We start from the raw sequence: 19,413 nt of genomic DNA, 5'->3' as shown, positions 1-19,413 counted from the left end.
AATGGCACAATACTATAACTATTTAGATTTCACTAGTTTTCCTACTAATGTCCTTTTTCAGCTCCAGGATCCAATCCAGGATCCCACATTGCATTTAGTTGTTAGGTAATATTCTCCTCCAGATCTGTGGTGGTTCCTTAGTAAAGATGTGTCTTTTATGCCTCTGACACTGTTGAACGGAGATGGTCAGATACTTTGAAGAATGTGTCTGTATTTAGGTTAAAGCTTTCTCATAGTCAAATGAGATTGAGGATGTTTGGAAAGAATACGAAAGGCATGATGTGTCCCTTTCAGGACATTCTATCAGGGGCACATGTGCTCACTATGTCTTATTATCCTTGCTACTAACCTTGATCATGTGGTTAAGGTGGTGTCTATCAGAATTGTCCACTGTAAAGTTACTATTTTTCCTTTTGTAATTAATAAGTGGGGGCAGATACTTTGAGGTTATGCAAATATCTGTTTCACCTTAAACTTTCACTCAATTATTTTATTTTATTTTATTTATTTATTTTTTGAGAGGGAGTCTTGCTCTGTCGCCCAGGCTGGAATGCAGTGGTGCGATCTCGGCTCACTGCAACCTCCACCTCTTGAGTTCAAGTGATTCTCATGCCTCAGCCTCCCAAGTAGCTGGGATTATGGGCACCCGCCATCACACCCAGTTAATTTTTGTATTTTTAGTAGAGATAGGGTTTCACCATGTTGACCAGTCTGGTCTCAAAGTCCTGACCTCAAGTGATCCACCCACCTCAGCATCCCAAAGTGCTGGGATTACAGGCGTGAGCTACCATGGCTGGCCCACTCACTAATTTTAGTACTTATCAGTGGAAGTTGCATGCAGCAATTATTGCTGTGACTTTGTGACAACAATTTTCTATTTCCTCCATTCCTTTTACATTAATTAAAGTTTTCTACAAGGAAGAGTTCTTCTCCCCCCATTTATTTACTTATTCGGTTATTTATTTATATCAATCTGGACTCATGTGTATATATTTTATCTATAAATAAGATTATAATTCGATATTATACGTAGTTATTTTATTGATGAAATTGTTCCAGCTTTGGCCACTGGGAGCTCCTTCAGGTTGACTCTTCTGAGCACATCCTTACTTTCTGGCTCCACAATATCCTCCAGGCTCAGCTTGTATTTTCCCTGCCCCAGGCTTAGAATTAACCACTTCTCCGAAGAGCTCTGGTTTCCTTTAAGGAAAATGGTATAGATTGAGTATCTCTTATCCAAAATGTTTGGGACCAGAAATATCTCGGATTTTGAAATTTTTTGGATTTTGGAATATTTGCTTAACACTTACTTGTTGAGCATCCCAAATCCAAAAATCCAAAATCCAAAATACTCCAAGGATTGTTTTCTTTGAGCATCACCTATATGCCCAAAAAGTTTGGAATCTGGAAGCATTTTGAATTTCAGATTTCAGATTTGGGATGCTCAGCCTGTATTTGGAAACCACGATCTAGTTTGTTACTGGGGAGTCACTGCTCTAGGTTCTCTTAGCAGACAGAGTTAGCAAACATATGTATGTATAGTAACCCACGTATATACACATCTCTATATTAATTTCTGTATCTCTCTGATGATTCTTTATTCAATATTGCTCGTTGTGGATTTCATTTATTTGCAGATTTCAGGAAAATGAGCTATTCTGTGATAGCTCATGATTTACCCAAATCAATAGCCCTAAAACTACATAAAACCTTGAAGTGGTATGTCTCCTTTTCCTTCCCAAAAAAGTTGGGGACTAAGAATTGCCTTAGAACCCTATAGTTAGGCCTCGGAAAGATAAATTATCCATGGTGGATATCCCAAAACTTTGGGAGCCCCTGGAGCCTCTGAAATCCTATCCCAATCTAGTGAGTTCCAGGAAGGAAGTAGTTTTAACGCCGGGTACCAGCTATAACTTAGCAATTCTTCCTCCTAGAATGGAGCACATCTGGCTAATATGAAGCTACTTTCTCCTTTGTGACCACAGATTATGACTGCATGGCCAATAGGGAACCAGGCAAGAAATCTTAATTTTTATCTCAATTTAATTAAAAGTATCATAAGACTCTAAAATCATGTGATTATTACTTAAGTAGAAAAATAAGATGAACATAAAAGACTTTTTAATTAGAGATTCATTTTTAAGGATTTGAGTTATTTCTCAACTTCTAGGTCATTTTCCTATCCTACCTTTGTTTTGTGTTAGACAAATATGTTACACTGCATAGTCCAACTGACTGGAAAATTATATAGCAGAAAGTATTATAACAGTCAAAAATTACTCTCTAGGAAATTTTACAATAAAATACTATGTATAATTTGCATATTCTTTAAAAGGGATACTTTTCAATACAAATGCAGTATAAATTCTGATTTTACTTACTGTTAAAGGCTGACTCTTGTTTGAGAAAATGGCCTTCTTGCTGTATATTTGTGGTTTAGTGTTGGCTTCTTTCAAATCTGAATAATTAAAAAAAAAGAGAAACAAGATTTTCAATACAAACACATGTTCAAAATGTGTACACATGTACACAGCCTAGGCTGCCAAAACGCACATGCCCAAATACATTTACCTTCTCTACTAGATTTCAATCTGAATGTTTGCTTTCCCTGGGCCTATAATGCTTCATATTCTCTAGAAGTAACAGACCACAAAATGATTCATCATAAATCATGCAGGGCGGGAGAATCTTTTTAAAATTATTTCATAAAAGAAACATGTATTAGATTCACTTCACCTACTTTCCTATTTCCATCACTAACATGAATGAAGCCCCTTTCCATCTTTTATGTCACATGAATGATGATACCTCTATTACTACGCAGACTTAAGAAAAACTAGACCTTAAACGGATTAATAACCTTGAAAGTTAATGTTTGATAAGTTATACATTGCAAGAACGATCCTTAATAAAATATAACTTCATTCTAGATGACACATGGTTAGTAAGCCTAAGGTGACAATACAGTCTTGTGCCACAACCACTTAGGCAAGGCAAATGCAGCACACCCCTTGCGAAGCAGACTTTTCAGAGGATGAACCAGAGAGCAGATCATCTAAGTAAATGGTCCTAGGGTCTTAGGATTCACAACCTTATCTCTTATGAAAGGCTCAAGGATCCTAGAATTGCTGTATTTTCCATCAAGACAAAACAGCATCTAATGCCAAAAGCCTTATCATCAGGGCTTGAATAGCACCAACATCGAGACCTGACATTCTACGCAGTCTAACCTACATGAAACTCTACAGTGTTTTCTCTTTTAAATCTGAACCTTTTAATTTATATTTTTATAATCTGAAACTTTAAATTTATATAATTTTAATTTATTATTTACAAAAGCTATTTTATTACTTAACACTTGGCATAAACGTAGTAGACTATGAAGATAAAATTTTTCCCATTTTGTTAACTCTAGCAGGAAATAATATAAATCATAGCCAATGTATTTTGCCTGTTTGTTTATTTCTCTGGCATTGTTTAGTACTTCTATTTGAAAAATGAAAGAAAATCTTTTCACTTTAGAAGGCTGAGGCATGTGGATTCCTTGAGCCCAGGAGTTCGAGACCAACCTGAGCACTACAGCGAAATCCTGTCTCTACAAAAAATAGAAACATTAGCTGGGCATGGTGGCGTGTGCCTGTAGTCCCAGCTACTCAAGAGGCTGAGGCAGGAGGAACTCTTGAGTCCCGGAGTTCAAGGCTGCAGTGAACTATGATCACACCATTGCACTCCAGACTGGGAAACAGAATGAGACCCTGTCTCAAAAATAAAAAAGGAAACTTTTTAATACAGACTCAATATCAAAAATAAAGCAACAATTTTCTTTTCAGAATGGGACACGTTCTTCTTTAGAAAGAGTTTATGTGTCAGTGTGTTATGCCCGCATGTTTTATGTTTTCTGGCTGTGACTGCTGACCGGTATCATGGCAATTTACATAAACACACTCTAATTTGTTAGCCAGAAATGAAAGGAGTACCCACAGCGAAACCGCTCATTACACACAACACGCAGAACACATGAGAGATGAGAAACAACTTTATCTACGACAGATTACCACTCGGGGGTTTTTTGGTTTTTGCATTCTTTTTTTTTTTATATTTAAGGCAACTATTAAAAAGGGCTCAAACATGTGAAAACAAAAGGAAAGAATTTTAATCTAAAAAACTGAACAAAATCTGTATGTAAAAATTAAAGAATGTCGATTCCAGGTTAAGATTAAGTTGTACTAGCTTTCCTTGATACTTGTGCCAATTTTCCTTTGAAATACGTACGTATTTCTTCAGAAGTAGATGGACAAAAAGTAAAGATTTCTAGAAACTGGTATCTATTCCTAGTGTGTAGCTCCAAGTGTTGACTCAAACAGAAAACTTGGCTGGTTCTCACTACTGTCAGAGTCAGACAGATTTAGGTAACCTTTCCCCAGGCCCCCTCCTGCTACTAGTCCTCCTCCTTCTGAACCCATTCAGAATTGCGCTGTATCTTAGAAGGAATCGTCTCCAGACATGAAACACGGTAGGGCAGAGACAAGATCATTCTGCGGGGGAGTAGACACCAAGGACTGCAGTTCTTTCACCTCTGCCATCTGGTCAATTAACTCAAGACTGGTTTATATTCATTTGATTATAAACGCTCTACCCATCATCTCTAGAAGCCAGAGAACTGGGCTGTGAAGACAGCAGACAATTGCCTCACACTTCAACACAGCCCACGTTAGATAGGGGCTGCTCATCTCTACTCACATAATGGTTTTACATCTGGGATGGGATTTTTACCAGAACCTAAGTAAATAATAAGGCAGGCCAAGGGTAGTTTACTCAGACTAACTTGTCAGAAATGAAATAAATGGTGAAGTTGACTTAAGTTATAGAAAAATATTTAACAATGGAAATAATTGAAAACTTACCAAAGAATTACTTCCCCCAAAAGCTATTAGTTTTATAGGTGATTTTTTTAAAGCTTTCAAGGAAGAGATAATTTTCCTACATAAGCTGTTTCTAAGTAGGAAAAAATATAGTGACATAATTAACTTTTCTGGAGTATCGTAACACTGATATTAAAACCTGACAACAGAGAAAAACATCAGTCCCACTTATCAATATTGATTTTAAATAATAAATAAAATGCTAATTAACAAGTTAAATCCTCTCTTAAAATAATGAGCCCCTGTAATCAAGTTAGATTTATCTCAGAAAGGCAAAGAAGATTTAATATTTGAAAATCTATTAAAACGTGTCACAGCACTAGGTCAAAAAACCGTATGATTACTACAAAAATGACAGAAACAGTACTCAGTAAAATTCAACATCCATTCTTGACAAAACTTCTTTTAAAAAGTATGAAACTTTAAGAACAAGAATATTAATCTCAAACTTTATAGTCAGTATCATCTTAATTGTGAAATACTGGAGCAGCATTTCCCAAAATGTATTCTATAGATAACTTGTTCCCTAAGATTTTCCAACAGAAAAGGTTCTACCATAAAATAAATTTGCATATGGTCTTCATTTTTTGAGATTAATAAAGTACATTAGCATAGTATGTACTCTGTAAACCTTGTAATTTAAAAAACAAAACCACCATCAACAGTAACAATCTGCTTCTCAGTTTAATTCAATGGTTCGCAAACTTACTTGAACACGTGTTTTTAATTTCTTATTATTTCACTCCTCAACTCACTTTACGGTGGTTTTTGTCACCTACCTTTCTACTGAAACTTAAGTACATGTCATCTCCTTCCTGCTAAATCCATTAGACTTTTCTTGACTTCAATTCTATTTTTCCAGTGGCATGCTGGTAAATATTTAACTGGCTCTCCTTGCAGAGAAAAATGCCCTGATTGGTAGTGTTTGCCAATTTTTGTGGTGTAAATAATCCCACCATGACTGATTTAAAAGCAGCACAAATATTACAGCGTATTTCCACTATTCAGATACCATGAACATGAATCATCTCAGCAATGTAAAATAATTAGGAAGTGGTGTGCTTTGTGTACTTATTACTTTTTAATATAATTTGTTTAACTGTATTCAATTTAAGCGTTAATAATAGCATGCATAACAATTGGCTCAATAAAATTCTGAAAATTTAACAACGTGGCTCCAGCACATCACAGTCTCTGCCTCTGCAGCATTTGATATTTTGCCCATCCTCTACTATTGAATCTGTCTCTTCTCTTGACTCCTTGAGATCAGTTTCTCCTTTTTTTTTTTTTTTTTTGAGACAGGGTCTTGCTCTGTCACCCAGGCTGGAGTACAGTGGTGTGATCATGGTTTACTGTAGCCTCAACCACCCAGGCTCAAGTGATGCTCTCACCTCAGCCTTCCAAGTAGCTGGGACTACATGTGTGCACCACCACACCCAGCTAATTTTTCATTTTTTGTAGAGGCGAGATCTTATGTTGTCCATGCTGATCTCTAACCCACCTTGGCCTCCCAAGTGCTGGGATTACAGGTGTGAGTCACCGTGCATGGCCTCCTATTATCCTACCATATGATGACTATCTTAGTCCCTTTTCCTGGTGCCCCTTCTTTCTGAGCTTTTCTATTTTGTGCTCTCCAAGTTTCTTCTTGGCCTTCGTCTCTTCTTTATATTCTTGCCCTCAGCACTCTGACTCATAAACACATCTACTCGCTTACAGCTCCCAAATCTCTCTCTAAACACAAGTTCTCTCTTGAGAGTTCCAAGGAAAAACAATTCAACACCTAATTAGACAACTCCTCATTCCCTGAAAAATTAAAAGAAATTCCCTTCTTTACCGGGGTCTTTCAAAATACATTAAAGAAAATTCAGTTTATAATCACAAAGCATCTTCTCATATACTACTTCCCTTTAATTTCCCCTTAATTCCCTTTAATTTTCCTTTAAATGTTTTCACACACCATGCTCTCCAAAGTGTCTCCTTCACCAAAGGCCATCCTACCTACACACTCTTTATTCCCAGCCCAGGAATTTCACGATCTCTCCCTCTTCCTCTGATTCCCAGCACTTTGTTATGTATATCAACCCAAAGCTTCTGCTTTTCATGACCAGTTCCTTTCTACTCATTCTCTAATTCTTCTTCATAAAAATATAGGACTGACCTTGTAAGATCAACTTTTTTAAGAGTAGGGGAAGGGATTACCGTACTGTCAAATTACAATTCTCTGTGGTGGGTTGGGGTAGGTGGAAGTATGTGAACACTCACAAATGACTAATTTTTGTCCCATGCAAGTAAATACATGGATCTGTCCCCTAACCCCACCATAGCTGACTGATTCAGTCAGAGGCCAGACACAAGATGAGCCATTTACATTCCTCTCCAGATTTTTACAACACTGATAAAATCTGCTATATTCAATTGACCTCTAAATCCTGAGACAAAATAAAATGCCTTTAGATTAAGAGGAATTTAAGAAAGAGAGACAAAAAAAAATTTTCCTAACAGTGGTTGATTTTAAGTGATGATGAAGTCAGCAAATATAAAGATTTGGTGATCTAATTTACCTTGTCATAAGCAACAATAGGTACTTTCAAGTTGCTTACTACTTACAGGACACATAAGCTCATTTGCAGTGAATTAACACAACTAAGAGTTTCAATTTAATCCACTGTCACATGTGAATATGGTTACACTTGTATAGGTCTAATTGTTAAATGTGGAATAGTGGTGGTGGTGGTGATGGGATGTGGACATCTCATTCCCTGGAAAGCCAAATACTTGCAAAGTAGGCTCCTGTGCAGGACAGGGTGGCTGGATTCAGACTGTCTGGGTTCAAATCCTAGTTTTTTATCACCTGGGAGGTTATTTTACCTCTCTGTTCCTGTTTCTTCATCTGACTTTAATACTGTATATCAGGGGTCCCTCACCCCAGGGCTGTGAACCAGTAGCAGTCCATGGCCTGTTAGGAACCAGGCCACATGGCAGGAGATGAGCGGTGGGTGAGCCAACATTACTGCCTGAGCTCTGCCTCCTGTCAGATCAGCAGCAGCATTAGATTCTCAAAGGTACAAACCCTATTGTGAACTGTGCCAGTGAGGGATATATGTTGCATGCTTCTTAGAAGAATCTAACTAATGCCTGATGATCTAAGGTGGAACAGTTTCATCCCAAAATCATTTCCCCCTGCCACCAATCTGCTGAAAAACTGTCTTCCATGCAACCAGTCCCTGGTGCCAAAAAGGCTGGGGACTGCTGATGTGCATGGCTATTGAAAGAATAAAATGAGATAATGTATACAATGTGCTTAAAACAGAGCCTGATATAGAATACGCATTCAACAAATATTAACTATTACCATCAAGAGCTAGATGACTTCTTTGGTGCTTAATTATGGAGTAATCATTTAGAAGGATGGTTAAATGACATTTTGGTTCAGGATTAACTGCAGAATGATCTAAAGGCAGAGAGAATGGAGAGAAAATGTTCTCTAAGCACAAAATTGTATGGTTACATTTATAAATTGATTGTAAAAGTCCAAAAAGTTATGATGGGTATTTGGGATTAGGAGGTAGAATGACACTATAGATTTGAAATATTAAGCAACAATTATTTGTTGAGCATCTGCTATTGGTTAGCAGTATTCTAGACAATAAAGATACAGAATTAACAAAACAAATATTCCAGCTTTTTTATGACTGCACGTATGAAAGTGTAATAAAGAATTAGATGCTGAAGACACCTGCTGTGTCTGCATGTGGAAAACAGAAGGCAGAAACCAAGGCTGTTAGAGACAATTAGGAGTTATTCAACAACCATTATGCTTACAAAAATGTATGACTCAAAGTCTACTGACCTCCTTCTACCAATTTGAAGATTAGTGATTTAATACTTTAAAAAAATCAATCAAAATCCATTTTAAGTGATATCCAACTTTATTTCATCTCATAAAGAGCAACATAACATTTTGTTAATGTTAAATTCAGAAAAAAAAATCCCTATTTGATCATGTGTTTAGTAGATAAAAATATACTTCACTTCCATATTACAGTCAGAGACAACCAAAGGCAGAGACAGTAGGAATTGGGAAAGAGAGGAAAGGAAGCAGAAATTCAGAGGGAGAGAAACAGATACAGAAAAAGAAGGAAAAAAGAAAACATAGGGAACACCAGGAAAGAAAAAGGGGAGAAGGGTAGAGGGAATAAGAACAAGAGCTAGCGCCACAACTGAGGGGAAAAGAGGAGGAAAGAGAGGAAGAGAGGAAGGAAAGAAGATAGAAGAGAGGAAAGGCTCAGACATTTCGATTAGTCAGAGGCAGTAACTTTTCCATGTTCAAGCTCAGCTATTTACTTTGGGTATCAGTATCAGAGAGAATCATCATTGGTTGTTAAATATTAAGAAATTAAGGAGCCACCAAAATTACTCAGCCAAAAAGTTTTCCCGTTGTTATTACATATAAATACGACTTTAAAGAAACCATCTTTGCTTCTCTCTGCATTCACGTTTTCCTTTGCTCATACTATTTTTCCACTTGAAATATTTTGTCCACCCTCACCTCACATTCGTTCAACAATATTCAATAAACATTTATTGGGTAACTACTGTATAATACCAGGCACATGTGAAATTTTTACATATATCTTAATGAAATGTATAAGCCATTTTAATAATACACAATGAAAATTGGCTATTTTAACAAAATATTCTACTAGACTTGAAGTGAAACAAATTTTTTTCTTCTGCAGCTAACATTTTTCTTCACCTTTTACCATAAGCATTAAAATCATCCTCATGAAAATAATGTCCTTTATCTGAGTTAAAAACATTCTAGAATTCCCCTTAAAATATAGTAAGACTATCACTCCTATAGGAGTCTACGTCCTCCACATCCTCTAAAGTGCGATTAACCTGTGATCATTCTAGCTGTTAAACATAACAGTTTGACATTTGCAGTAACTAGTCACATAAGTTGAACAATAAAAGTTATTTCACCCAGTTAAAATGACATCCCAAAGACATCCTCAAGTGGTCACGCCTGGTCTTGTTCAACCACAACATGACATCATGGGGGCAAGAACGAATGATTTACAGGTGGGCAGCTTGACTGCAATTTATGTAACTCACTTCTGCAGAAATTTGCATGACTTGTGACACACATCACGTGAAAGAGGAACTTACTATAAATATTAAAGTTGGAAATAAGTGTCTGAGAAAGCATTAGAGAATAGTACTTGCTTTAAAAAGAACTGTGGAACTAACTGTACAGATAAATTCAAAATTGAATCTGCATGCAAATTTAGGTAAACATAATTACAAGTGCTAACAGAAACAGACAGAAACTTAGTATCTGATGTTTCGATGCAGCCAATCATGAAGAAAATATGTCCTACTAAGTTCATATTAGAGAATAGGGAATCATGGCACCTTAGGGTTACACAAGACCTTATAAGTTACCTAGTCCATTTCTCCCGCCAAAGCAAGACGTCTTGAGAGATGATTCAGACTCTACACAAATATGTCCAATGACAAAGCACTCACTTTCTCACAAATCATCCTTTCCCACTGTGGGACAGCTGTAGTTATTAGAATGCTTTCCTTATGCTGAGCTGAACTAGACCTCCCTTTAATTCCTAGCAATCCTTTGAAAAAGAAGGAGGATTATTTATGTAATGGTGAGCTCCACAAGAGAAGGTGCCAGTCCATCTTGCCTACTGCCCCGGTCCCAGTGTCTAGCACAAGGGGTGGGACATTATAAAGGAGCCATAAAACATGACTGCCTGGCCAGGCACAGTGGCTCACACCTGCAATCCCAGCACTTTGGGATGCTGAGGCGGGCAGATCACTTGAGGTCAGGAGTTCAAAACCAGCCTGGCTAACATGGCAAAACCCCATCTCTATTAAAAATACTTTTAAAACCTAGCTGGGTGTGGTGGTGCATGCCTGTAATCCCAGCTACTCACGAGGGTAAGGCAGGAGAAGCGCTTGAATCCAGAGGCAGAGGTTTCAGTGAGCCAAGATTGTGCCACTGCACTCTAGCCTGGGTGACAGAATGAGGCTCCATCTCCAAAAAAAAAAAAGACTGCCCTACAGGAGTCAGTCATCAACCCCACTCATTCATCCTTTAGGGCGGTGGTCTTCTAACTCTGGGATGAAGGAAGTTTCTTGTCTCTTACACCCACTGTGGATATTGCTATGAAATGCAAAATTATGTCCTTGAATATCATAATAATATTAAAGTTTTAAAGGCTTACCCTCAAATCTATCCTTACCGTGTGCCAGGTCCGTAACGAACACGGGGCAGCATCAAGCCACAGACCACACTTTGAGCACCACTCTCTGCTTCAGAGCATCGTCTACATCTGTCCTTCCACTTCACTCTCACAGGCCCTCCTCACGGTATGTCCAGATTTTGCAGCAGCCTCCTGACTGCTTTCCCTGCATGCTACTGCCAAATCAATCTTCTGATTCAATCATCTCACCCCTCTTCTTAAGATATGGAATCTCCCCGTTCCTTATGAGATAAAACCCACACTCCTTCTCCTGCATTCCAGACCCTTTATCATCTGGCCTAAAATCTACACTTCCAACCATGTTTCTCACTAACCACATCCATGCACTCTCCACTTCAAACTGGTTAATCTCTGCAAACCTTCCCCTAACTCTATGTTTATTCGCTATTCCAGGCTTTGTTTTCTTATACTGGAAATTATTTTCTCTTTTGGCTACCTCAAACCAGGAACTTTTTTTTTCTTAATTTGAGGTAAAATTCACAATTTAAAATGTATTTATGAAGTGTACAATCCAGTGGTATTTAGTAATTCTTAAAGCTGTGCAATCATCACCTCTGTGTAGTTCCAAAACATGTTCATCACCTCCAAAGGAAATCCTGTACCCATTAAGCAGTCACTCCCCCTTTCCTTTCTCTTCAGCCCCTGGCAACTCATCTGCTTCCTATCTCTATGGATGTACCTACTCGGGATATTTTGTACAAATGGAATCATCCTTTAATTCCCTTCTTGTTTCTTTTTCTGTACTGTTTTTAGTATTTTTCGTGAGGCTAACCTGTCAATCCCTGAGTTTCTGAAGTTTAGTTCAATTCCCACTTTCTCTATGAGGCTTTACCTGGCTGTGCCCTCCACTCCACACTGATCTTAGCTTTCTCTGAATTTCCATAGCATTTGTTTTCTCCCTTTACTTATTTCGGCCCTTAATACTGCTGTGAATTGTTAGTTACCAGTTTCAACATTACCCCTTCTTGGCTCACGTAGATGATAAGCTCCTAGCTACAGAAGCTCTGGTATCTCCCTTTGTGCCCAGAACCAACTTGAACACATGTGCAACTCTTTGTGTCTGGCAATACATGAAGGAATAATAAATCAAGAGAACTGAAGTCTAGATGATGAATAAGAGAAAGCCTCAAACCTGTTTCAGTTCTTTATCCTTCCTTATATTATCTTCTCTCCGTAAGAGAAGCATTTGCTTGTGTCTAGCAGGGCACTTCTTTGCCCTAGTAGCTGAACAGGTGTGGTGGCAGAAGAAGAATGGCAGGTTGCCCAAGGGTGGAGAGCATGGAAGTTCCTTGCATTGATCTTTAGTGAGCAGACTCTTACCTTCGTTTTACACCCACAGATGAAGGCCTATCAAGAAGAGTGGGTGTCCAGAGATGTCACAAGGTCCATCTATTTGCTTTGCTTGTATATGTAAAGCAGTTTCTTTGGTATTTTGAGGTTGCTCATTAACACATATCTACCTTGTAAAAGGAGATTAACTGTTAAATAATTGTGATGATAATACTTGTGATTCATATATGAACTAGCTGAGCAACTGAATTAAATGACATCTTATACACAAATGAAGCCAAAACTTGATAGTGTTTTATCTAACATTGAAGTTTAAGAAGAAAACCAGTTTCATTTTACGCATGAGTAGTAAGTCTGAATAACATTTTGTACTGGGCATTACTGTAAACTTTTCTCCAACTGTGGTATTAAGCAGAGTTTGTTACAGTTGCCACTGAAGGTTTCCAAACAAGAATGCAAAACAATACTCTGGTCCTCAGGCCATTAAAAAACCTGTTCTTCTGACCAGAACAACTACAAGGTCCAACATAGAATGTTGAAGTCTATAATTAACATTTTTCCCTTTCATATCCCATTTTGCCTGCTTTTGAATAACAAAATGGAAATTTCTCCTGGCATTAGTTCCATATCATTATGTATCATAAAAACAATACATAAAATAGGAATTAATATTTTAAAGAGTAGTTTAGGAAATTCCCTAAGATTGTGGAGAATCCCATACAAGTGATATTGAAAAAGCACACACTTGTCCTCAAAATAAAATCGAGTTGAAAAGTATTAATAAAGTGTATATAGTGCACCCAGTTTCCTGTGCTGCTGGCTGGGAATTAGGGAAGGTATACAGTGCACAGCAAGGTAAACAGAATAAGAACTACGATACACATTCCTATCCTCTAAGAACTAACAATTTTGCTTGGTACATGGAATTTTCCCATGAAAATTATAAGACATGACAGCAAATAATCAGCAAACATGTGTAACACAGAACATGGAATATATCAGATTCCATTTCAGAGCAGATCTGATTTCTAATTACGTTTTACTTAGGCTTATATTAATATTTGCATTTTCTGAATTCAAAAGCTGGTTTCACCTCCTTTGAGAATGAAAAAAAAAAAGCTGGGACCAGGATAAATATTTCATACACAAGATATATGACAAAGAAAGTCAATCTGACATTAAAAAATTTAATGTTCACAATAAAAAGAAATTAATTGTGGCTGTATTGTGCTTAGTTAAGATCAAAGATCACACAGAAGGCTAAGTCGAGTACACAGCATGAATTACATGAATGACTTAAAGACACAACCACAGCAATGTGCTGTGTTCAATCACTTGGTCATTTTCTCAGCTTTTATTGAGCCGTGGTAATTTGTGTACCCAGTGCCAGATACTGCTATGTCTCACCATTTTATAAGGTCATGATTATAGGTGGGCAGATTTAATGAGTGGTCATTTGGTAAATGTTTATAGAACCAAATAAATTAACTCTGTTGAAATTTGCAAAATTTGAAGGTTTTGGTTACCTCTGTATTGAGTTACACTGTAACATTTCATGGCCCTGTATATATGAAAGAATTAATTCTACTTAATTTTACATAACGTCCATCAAAATTGACTTTCCTCATCATTTTTTCCCAAAAACTTCATGTGGTTCAGAATTTATTTCTAAGCGATCAATATGATATTTTCTGACAACTTGAAAACAGAACTGAAATAGTAAACAGTTTGTGAATACAGAAACTGAAAATAGCTATAATAAGTAATTTGATCAAAATAATTTGGTTATTTAAAATAGAATCTGAGTCTCCTTTTACTCAACTATTATATTCTAAGCTTGTAAAAGTTTGTAATGGCCTTTTAAAGAGAAAGCAGCCAACTTTATCTCCCAAGAAAAAAAGTTTTTTTGATGTTAATGGGACATTCTCCATGAACTTTGTTTTACATTTTGTTAGGGGTAAATAATTTTTTTAAATTAATTAATTAATTTATAAATTAAATTCACTTGGATATTAACCACTTAAATCTACTGTGAAAACATAAATAATCCTTCTGCAAAGTGAATAATCCTCTTGTCATTTGGATTTTCAAGGAAAGTAATAACTTATTAGCAAAGGATTCATTCACCTCCTTTGGAATAACTCCATTACTGAGACAGAAATAAATTATAAATATATTATGCATACTATACAATATATAATGTATGCAATATAACCTAAGATAACAGGATAGTAAGAGAGCTAGGAAAAAATATTCAAGGACACAGATTTTCTTCCCCATACCCTATACTAAACTCAGAGAGAGCCACCTGAATTCATGGTGCCTAGCAATGCCATCTAGTTACAAGGCACAGGCCCATTCACCCCCTCTTAGTCACTGTCATTCCCACTGAAAATGTTCTCGTTAAATCTAGATAACAATAATCGTAAACTCAAGGAGGAATGGAATTTGTCTGTCTGTTCATGCTTTACCCTCCTTATCTGAAACAGCTCTTGGCACAAAGTAGGGACTCAATAGACATTTGTCAAATAAATCTACATTTAAAAAAAGCTTCAGGCTGGGCGCATGGCTCACGCCTATAATCCCAGCACTTTGGGAGGCAGAGGCCAGAGGACTGCTTGGGCCTATGAGTTCAAGACCAGCCTGGCAATATGGCAAATCCCTGTTTCTACAAAAAATTTAAAAATTAGCTGGGTGTAGTGGCTCACACCTGTAGTCCCAGCTACTTGGGAGGCTGAGGTGGGAGGCTCACTTAAGCCCAGGAAGTTGAGCCTGCAGTGATCCATGATGGGACCACTGCACTCCAGCCTGGGTGACAGAGTGAGACCCTGTCTCAATCAATCAATCAATCAATCAATCAATAAAATACAAAAATAAAAAGCATCAGTCTCAGTAGATCTATTCTCTAAGGTATCATCACATCGAGTTTATTTTACCCATAAACACATTCTAAGATCTATAAACTAAATATTGTTAGCTGAAGTTTGTCTTGGCTTATCATTAAGGATGAAATCATCCCAAATTAGGGAGGCATACAGAACAAATATTTATAACACTGATATGAAATTTCTAAAAAGCTTTTAAAACTTTAAGATAAAGATTATTCTAGGACATGCCACAAGTTTCACAAAAGAAGTCCCAAAGAAAGTGACAAGAAAAATGTAATCTGTAACCTCTGTAAAAGGCAAAACCACTTAACTTTCTCCTTTGGGATTTCTAGGACAATGCAACAGAAAAGATGAAAAAAGAATTCATTCAAAGGCTATTACTCTGTATATGTGTGTGTGTGTGTGTGTGTGTCTATACATATATATAACTTTCACAATGTTCACACCGATTTTAGGAAACCTCTACTCGCTTGCAATTTTACATTTCTTTTTATTTTTAAAATTATTATCACAAATTATATCAAGGGCTCATAATGACCATTTGTAACAGTTTACCTTTGCGTGCATCTGCATCAGCTGTTATTTATAATAAGCGCAACATTCTGTCAGGAGCTGGAAAACTGGATAACTCTATCATGAGGTCATTCAATTTTAGAAAAAAAAAGGAACATAATAGAAAAAAATTAGAAAAAAACATCAAGAGAGAAGGGCTTTAAAAGAAAGTAACTCTGGAAACTATTTTTTGTTTTTGTTTTTGTTTTTGTTTTTTTTGAGACGGAGTCTCGCTCTGCCGCCGAGGCTGGAGTGCAGTGGCCCGATCTCAGCTCACTGCAAGCTCCGCCTCCCAGATTCACGCCATTCTCCTGCCTCAGCCTCCCGAGTAGCTGGGACTACAGACGCCCGCCACCGCGCCCGGCTAGTTTTTTTTTTTTTTTTGTATTTTTTAGTAGAGACAGGGTTTCACCGTGTTAGCCAGGATGGTCTCGATCTCCTGACCTCGTGATCCGCCCGTCTCGGCCTCCCAAAGTACTGGGATTACAGGCTTGAGCCACCGCGCCCGGCAGGAAACTATTTTTTAAAAGCTCTATTTGCCAGCATATGCTAAAGATCAAGTAGATCATGGACCCAAACAAATCAACCAAATTAAACCTTACGTATGGCTGAGAACATTAAGAGGCCATAAAAGTGATGGGTTTCTTTCCCCATGCCAAATGGAGACTAGGCAAGTAAAATGTACAAGGAAGTCCAATATGTGAAATAAAATTTAATATAAAATAAATTTTGGGTATAATAGGAAAAAATCATGTATTGCCTTGATCTTTATTGATCAGAAGCACAGACACACCAAAAAGAAAAAAAATCTATAAATGTATGCTTTTAATTATAGAAGTAATTTATATTACTGAATAAACTTTGGGAAAGATAGAAAAATATAAAAACAAACAGAAAGCCCTCCATATCTCACTACTTTAATATAACTATTATCACTTTTGTATATTCTCTTCCAGACTTTTTCATATACATACATTTTTGTAAGGTTCCATTCAATAGTTCACATACTCTTTTTTTTCTACTTTTTAAATATTTTTCAGAGTTGTGAGTAGTTTCTAAATTGTCATTATAATTGCATAATATTTTACCTATTGATTATACCATAATTTACTTAACTATTTCCCTACTGTTGGATATTTAAGTTACTTCCAAATATGGGTTCTTATAACAATGCTTTTATGAAACTCTTTGTGTATATGGCTTTTCCTATATCCTCCAGCCCTTTGGGAAAAGTCCCAAAAGTTACAAAACACTGCCCAATGCTTTCTAAGTGGCCTGAACTAAATCTTAGTGACATCAGATATATATGAGTATAAATCTCTTTAATCCTTGAAATTACAGAATTTTAAAATAAAAAAAAAACTATTATCAACAATCACTAGGAAGGGAATATTTTCTACTATTATTAAACTGTAATTGAGGTTTACAAATCTATATCTTGTAAATCTGTTTAACATGAACCAGTCCTCTAGGGCCGATCATCCTCTGTGATTTTATAAAATCCAGTCTTTGAAGCTGTAGTCTTTGACGCGAAGACTCGGGATTCCTAAGCAGCCATGCTAAGCTAAAAAGAACCAGTGTTGCAAGGTCTAATTAGTGAGCTGGCTCGCCTCTTGACAAAAGCTTATTGACAACACCACTGAGCTTTTCTAAGTAATAAATGATAAGCCAGTGGGGGTAATTTTATAGGATGGTTCCAAGAGATCCTATGAATGGAGAGAGATAGGGCAAAGGACTTAACCATAAGCAAGGGTAAGGCCTACTAGAAATCATCCAAAGCACACTAACAAATGGGCCCCACACTATCAGGTGGGGTGCAAGAATCATCTTGGACCAAGAGTTCCCAAAGAGCATATAAAGCAGAGTCCCTAAAACACAGATTGCTAGGCCCACCCCAGGTCTGGGATGGGGTCCAAGAAATTGCATTTCTAACAAGCTGCCAGAGGATGCTCACAATCCCAGGACTACATTTGAAGAACCATTGTCTTAGACTAATTCTTTATTCTTTTTTTTTTTTTTTTGAGACAAAGTCTTGCTCTGTCATCCAGGCTAGAGTGCAGTGGCACAATCTTCTCAACTCACTGCAAACTCCACCTACCGGGTTCAAGCGATTCTCCTGTCTCAGTCACCTGAGTAGATGGGATTACAGGTGTGTGCCACCACGCCCAGCTAATTTTTGTATTTATAGTAGAGACGGGGTTCTGCCATGTTGGCCAGGTTGGTCTCAAACTCCTGGCCTCAAGTGATCTGCCTGCCTCAGCCTTCCAAAGTGCTGGGATTACAGGTGTGCGCCACCACGACCAGCTCTTTCTTCTTTATAGAACATTTAAGTGCCTACTAAGCATTGTGCTATACACTGGAATAGAATCCAGTCAGTACCTGCCTTCAAGAAACTGGTATCCAGATTTTTGCAGACATCGAACTGCTCTAGTCCTAAAAGTCACCCAATATTAGCCTTCTTCGCCTGGCACAGTGGCTCACGCCTGTAATCCCAGCACTTTAGGAGGCCGAGGCAGGTGGTTCCCCTGAGGTCAGGAGTTCGAGACCAGCCTGGCCAACATGGTGAAACCCCGTCTCTAATAAAAATACAAAAAATTAGCCAGGCGTGGTGGTGGGCGCCTGTAATCCCAGCTACTTGGGAGGCTGAGGCAGGAGAATCGCTTGAACCTGGGAGGCGGAGGTTGCAGTGAGTCAAGATGGCGCCACTGTACTCCAGCCTGGGCAAGAAGAGCGAAACTCCATCTCAAAAAAAAAAAAAAAAAAAAAAAAAAAGTTTTTTGAACCTTCTTGAAAACAAAGTGTAAAAATACATTATATTGCTTTTAAATAAAATCAGGATGCTTCTAATCAGTTCCAAATTCTTTAGGAAAACATGTAGTAATCCTACATTGCCAAATGCCTGGGTATTTTCTTTACTCTTCTGGATTATACTTGACATATGCAAATGATTTTTGAAGTTTCTACTTCATTTATATTGACATCATTCTTATGTTTGTTTTCCTTTATAAACTTTATCCACCATATGAAACAGAAGAAAGAATTTATATAGGTGCTTTTCTAGATGCAGTCAAAAGCTTGTTTACATAGGTAATTATCAACTGATGGAAAAGAATAACATTTAGTGAGGAACACTTTGGGATTTTCTGTTTTAGATTCACAGACTTTAGCAAGACTTTGTAAAAAATGCATGACGAGTAAGCAATGTGATTAGTCATGAAGCACGAGGGTAGCCCATACCTAACTGCTAAATACCACCTATTAGCTGATTCACAGAATTATGACCTTGCTTTTGAGGTGGCTACTAAGTTTCTGTTTCTAACAGAGATACACTGGCTTGCCATACTATGCTCAGCAAAAATAAAATTAACTATATATAATTATTATTTTTTTGAGACAGAGTTTCACTCTTGTTGCCCAGGCTGGAGCGCAATGGTGTGATTTCCGCTCACTGCAACCTCCACCTCCTGGGTTCAAGCG

The 19,413-nt window shown here is 37.3% G+C and overlaps 1 protein-coding gene across 12 annotated transcripts in view; it reads right to left on the bottom strand.

Annotated features, from left to right (window-relative positions):
* Nucleotides 1-19,413, bottom strand: part of PPARG (peroxisome proliferator activated receptor gamma) — a 148,950-nt gene that overhangs the window by 122,633 nt on the left and 6,904 nt on the right. For 11 of the 12 annotated variants that reach the window (XM_065539001.1, XM_015445349.3, XM_074033000.1 and 8 more), the window contains exon 2: nt 2,382-2,458. The gene's annotated coding sequence lies outside the window, so the exon portion shown is untranslated. Of the gene's footprint in view, nt 1-2,381; nt 2,459-12,526; nt 12,670-19,413 lie in introns of those variants that run through there. The other variant, XM_065538999.2, reaches the window with a different exon arrangement.

Source organism: Macaca fascicularis, chromosome 2 (assembly GCF_037993035.2).
Source record: "Macaca fascicularis isolate 582-1 chromosome 2, T2T-MFA8v1.1".
Lineage (NCBI taxonomy): Eukaryota > Metazoa > Chordata > Mammalia > Primates > Cercopithecidae > Macaca > Macaca fascicularis.
Note: the sequence above shows the minus strand (reverse complement) of the source record. Positions and strands in the feature narration are given on the sequence as shown.